This window comes from Juglans microcarpa x Juglans regia, chromosome 5S, assembly GCF_004785595.1.
Source record: "Juglans microcarpa x Juglans regia isolate MS1-56 chromosome 5S, Jm3101_v1.0, whole genome shotgun sequence".
Taxonomy (NCBI): Eukaryota; Viridiplantae; Streptophyta; class Magnoliopsida; order Fagales; family Juglandaceae; genus Juglans; species Juglans microcarpa x Juglans regia.
The window spans coordinates 6,977,195-6,983,004 of record NC_054603.1 but is presented as its reverse complement, the minus strand read 5'-3'; the positions used below and the strand labels follow the sequence as shown (position 1 = coordinate 6,983,004).

At 36.8% G+C, this 5,810-nt stretch overlaps 1 pseudogene; it reads right to left on the bottom strand.

Moving 5' to 3' along the window:
• Positions 1–4,437: 4,437 nt before the first annotated feature.
• On the bottom strand, positions 4,438–5,455 carry LOC121268221 (annotated as a pseudogene).
• Between the last annotated feature and the right edge of the window lie 355 nt (positions 5,456–5,810).

Genomic DNA, 5,810 nt, shown 5'->3' with positions numbered 1-5,810 from the left:
AAAGCTAAGGATGAGCTCAACCCGAAGAACGGATTTAGTCATGACCTACTTGGAGATAGCTGAGAATGGAAAGATGTTTTAATGATTTCTTTGTTAAGGCTTTTTTAGACAAATACTTGTTATGTTAAAGTGTAAACAAGGAGTTTGGTACTCATTGCTAAGAAGTGCGATTTAAAGCTATGAATGAAGAAGTTGAAATATTAGTTTTATTCTGGTACAACATTTAAATGACTTATTCCGTTGCGATTTATTGCATACTGCTAGTATACATATGTGCATTGCATCTTATCTTTCATGTACGAGGGGTATGTAGCCTTGTGTTACATATCCCAGCGTTTTAGTCACCGTTTAATCCCAAGCGAGGGCTGAAGGCGCCTCAAGATCAAAGCCAGGTTTCATTGTTGGGCTGCGTGGTTTACTCTAGAAGCCACTTTACATCCTAGATTTGCAACAACCAGATAGTCACTCTGCTTTTTGAGATATTTAGAGGAACTGAGATAAAAAGAGAGAACATAATATGAAATCACACAAATTAAGAGCAAACCAAGAGAACATAATGGTCATTTGGGTAGTCTTTCCCATTGCCGTAACATAACCTCATCAATGTTGTTATTTAACTAGAAATTATAACTAATGTTGACTCAGATGCTAATTCAAATAGCTAAAGCAAGTGCAGAAGAACACTGGTTCAGTACCACCTCAATGTAAGCAAACTTTTGTTCGATATTTCTCTCTCTAGTGATTTTCTTGTTAGTAATAGTTAGTTAAAACGTATCCTTCTCAATCTTGGCAACATATCTACTTGTTTCTATGTCTTTCTACTTGCATCAGCACCCTTCAGAATGTGCATTTGTCTGTCTGTATGTGTGTGTAACAGATAGAGGGAAGATTGTTGTTTCCACAACAAAACACTTTCTAAGAGAAATTTGGTATGACAACCAAAAGATTAACCGTTCTGACTAAGATAGTGATTCTTGTCACATAATACAAAAACACAAAGACATTGTGATTCATGAACTAGGATTTTTTATACAATCAAGGCATACATCCTTGGGGAATTTTGAACTATGGAAGATGGCTCAAAAAAAGCTTCGGAAAACATAAATAAGTAAAAGAGAAATATAAGTAAAACACGTATTTATATACAATTTAGGGCAGAAATAAAATGCAGTCATATAATAAGAGAAGGGATAGGAGTAGTTTTATTTCAAAATTGATTCCATAAAGATAAGTGAAGAACATATACTCAACATATACCGTTATAATCTAATCCAAGTAATTCGACCAAATTCATTTTTGTTGGCACAGCTAGATTACAGTTCCATTATCATATATACACAAATCCAGTAACAAATGTGGAACCTAATTAGATCTACATGAAAATTTTCATACAACCAGCCAAATCCATTCACAAATATTAAAATTCAAAACTGAGCAAGTCTAATTTCATATATACACAAATCAACCAACTGAGCAAACCTAATTTTAATGTAGAAATTCGAAACCCCTTTGTTTGTGTTCTGTGTTAGGGCAACTCAAATGTAACTGATAGAGAGAGAGAGAGAGAGAGAGAGAGATCGCGTTGGTGAGATGTCGGTGACGGTGATGGATGTTAGTGATGGTGATGGCGGCCCGTGACTGCTGTGGGTGACATACTAGTCTTCGTGCGGGTGGGAAGAAAAATGGGAGATGGAAGGAAAATGGAGGAGAGAGAGATAGAGGAATGGGCAGTGGGGAAGAAAGAGTTCTGTGACAGGGGTTGTCGGCAATGGGTTATTGGCGACAAAGACGGGTTTTGGGGAAAACACAAAAGAAAAGTGAGGAAAGAGGAGGGAGAAGGGAGAGGGGGGCAGCGGTTTCTAGGAAAAAAAAAACCTGACGTGACAGAATGCCAATCAATATGTGGCATCCATTTGTATCCCTATCAGTTTCCATATATCTAACATTACTCTATTTCTTTATGTTTTTAATCTTATATTATTTAGTTGGGTGTATTAGTTAATGGGCGTAGGCCCGTATCGTAGGCTTTATTTGAAGACTGTTGTTCACTTTGTTGTTTGGCCGAGGCTCATGATAGGGACAATGCTTTAGAATATTTCAGTTATTTGCGTTGAGCCGACTAAGTTGACACTGTCGACACTCAGCAGCTAGCTAGTTATTACTTCAAGAATTCATTCAGTTTCGGATTCCATCATTTTTTTCCGTGAAAATAAAATGATCTAAAATATAGCGGTAACAAGTAAAATAAGGATGTATGGCAGTCCATATAAATTTTATCCAACGATAGCTCTAAAAAGCCTCCCGAGTTGTGAGGCCAAGGAAAGGAGTTGCGTCGTTATCTTTAAAAGGTGAGAACTCTACAACTCTACAAGCTGAAATCCTCCACACCCTGAGTTTGTTTGATCATTGAGACCTTCGCTAACAACTCTACAAGCTGGGCCCTTTCTCAAGTTGTGCCAATGTGACCCCACAAATGGCGCAATCTATCACCTTCCTCTAAAGGTAATAATCAACTTTACTCCCCCTTTGGGTTGGGCCCTATTGCTTTTGTCCAACTAGGTGTGATAATGAACAGGGTCAGGGTTAATAATTGAATTTTTTAGTTTGGCTACTGTAATATCTTAGATATTTTTAAAATATCTCACTGTTATTTATTATTCTATTATTATTTATTATATATTTTTTATTATTATTCACTACTATTTAATATTCTATCATTATTTTTTTATTATTATTCACAGAATACTTGAAAATGCCTCACTACTCAAACGCAGATGAGATAAAAGTTAAAAGTTAAAATAAAATATTATTAAAATATAATTTTTTAATATAATTTTTTGTTTTGTGATTTGAAAAAAATTAAATTATTTATTATATTTTGTATGAGAATTAAAAAAATTATAATAATTATATGAAATGAGATGATTTAGTTTGTGTAACCAAACTGAAACAGTTGGATGGGTTAACTTTGTATTTGCTTTGACTAACCAAATTCCTTTGTATAAAACTTTGTTGGTTTTGATGGGTTCAAACTCCAACGAGTCATTCTACATCTACACATAATATTATACAAAAGCATATTAAATACTAACGCGACACTAAGTATTTTCAATTTTCGAGCAAGTATACACTTTACAAACTTAGAGCCGGAGCTCCCGACATAGCACTAACAAATGACAACGTCACATGAGTATGTAATTCACTTTTGTAGCGAGAGTGTGTAGACGTATCATTTTCCAACTCCAACGTGTTAATGTTGCGGGTTTAAATTTTCAATCTCGTTGTTTATACCTTAAGTTTGTGGAGTTCTATAATATTAAAAAAAAATTATGGATGTCTACTCTACTATAAAAATTAAAGAGTATTTTACATACAACCGTAAAATACGTAAACGCCGCGTATCGCTTTAAAAAAATTGGGATCCACTATTAAGAAATTAATTTTTTCATGTAGGTTCTATATTTTATTCACTTTTTTCAAAAAGATTATACGACAGTTGCACAATTCACGATTGTAAATATATTTTCTCGAAATTAAAATCGCATATGTCAATTTCAATGACATCACACCTTGGCTTTTAATATATTTCAGAAAAATCAAGTACATAATGTTGAAAGTTGTAATTTTCTTGTGACAAGGCACAATAATTGCAATACCTAACTTTTTGATTTAGATATCATGGAGCATTATTTTCAACTCAAATGGAATGGATAGATTACTCTCAATTGAATTTGAAGCGTTATTTTCCGAGAAAATGACATGACTCGTTCATCAATCTAAACTACGGTGCGTCATTTTCATACCCTCTTATTTTCTTTTTTTAGTCTTTTCTCTTTCAATTAATGACGATGAACATCCAAAGGTTTCCATGGTGAGAGATCCCATGGTAGCTTGATTTTTGTTCACTCTATTATTTGTTAACTTGGGAAAACAATATTTAAAATTACGATTATTAGTATATGCTTAGATATTACGGGAATTAATTTAAAAATTATCAAACTTCTCCTAATTTAATAAATTTAATAAATCTTAAAGGTGCTTCCTCTACTCATAAGCACAAGAAAGGAGTATGAAATTTGTAGTCACAAGATTAAGGCTCTATTTGAATTGAGAGATAAGATGAGTTGAAATGATTTTAGATGAGTTGAACAAAATTATTAGAATATTATTTTTTAATATTATTATTTTTTAAAAATTTGAAAAAGTTGAATAGTTAATTATTATTTTGTATGAAAATTTAAAAAATTTTTTAATGATAAGATGAAATAAGTTAACGTCACTTTTCAATCCGAACGGGACATATATATATAATATATAATATTTATATATGTGGGTTTGGGGCTAGAAATAAGTTAAAAAATTATCTGACACTCTTTGGGAGGTGGATGTTACTTTCAAGAGAGAGTAATTGGGAGACCTCACAGACACAGCCACAAATTCTGAATTATGAACCAATTGCTTAGGCTCACTTGTCACCAAAGTCGACTCGGTGAACGAACCGAACCGATTAGACCGAATCATCGCCAAAAAAAAAAAAAAAAAGCTATTAAGAATATTAAAACATCCAGCTACGACCCACAAAACAATACAAAGTACAAACAACAATTGATAGTCGAACCGGGTTCAAATCCTTATGCTTTGTGCAGTAAATAAATCTAACCATCGAACCCGGTCTGACTCCAAACCGCATCTCTTATTCGTCTCATGTCCCGGCCCTTCAGTGTCCGGCCCACGCCCTCAAAAACCGAAGTGGCCGCTGTCTTCCTGCTTCGCGCCAGGTACTCGTGTGGGCATCATCTCCGGGTCCCCATCGTCCAACCCATCGTCCAGCTCCTGCAGCGAGTCGACCGAGTCAACCCGCAAGATCTTGCTCCAGTCCGGCACGTTCACAGGAGCCGAAGTGGCCATGTGGTGGACCCCGTGCTGGTGCACGATCCTAGGTGACGCCGTCGGACGGCCCGAGTCCTCGAAGGCCTGCGACAACCCGCCAACGAGTCGGTCATCCCGAGGGATCTGGTGGTGGTTCCCAACACCCACGCTCGCGTTGCTCTCCCGAAAGGTGCGTGGAGTCCACTCTGCATGCGGACTGTTGTTGCTGAATCCGACATGATCCTCCCGGCCCGCCATGCCGTCAACCATGGACCAGACATCTTCTTCTCCGAGGTCCGATGAGTCCGTCCCGTTCGACCCTTGGACGCGCCCGTTGCTGCCGTAGCTATAAGTCCCCAGGTACCTTTCGCTTAGGCTCGTCGTCAGTTTCCGACCCTTCGCCATTATAGCATGGTAAGACTCGTCAGAACACGGCGACGGAATCTGCCTCCGCCGGAGACACAAGAAGAATTACAAAAATAAAAATAATAAAAAAACGAAGATCTGTTTACCACTAAAATGAAGCTACCTATGAGACTCCATTGTTGAGAGGCTTTCGCATAAGCTGGCTTTGGAAATTGGAAGACTGGACGTGCATATATATAGCATTTTCAGTTCCAGAACACCTCCCCCCCAACCCCAACGTACCCACAACTGATTTCATGTGAATTTGGATTCATTTTGTCTCTGCATTTCATCACTCCTCACTCCTTCAAATCCAATTAGAGATTAATGAGATTTAAAATGAAGACGCCAACTCGTCGCGTGTCGAACTCAAACAAATAAATAGACAAATAAATAAAAAAGAGCCAGTAATTCTTACCATCCCACTCTCTCTTCTTGCCGCGTGATAGCCACATGCCAATGGCTGTGAGGTCGGTCTATAAAGAGAAAGAAGCGAGTGTTATGTTATCTCACTTTGCCAAATTTGGATTTAAAGT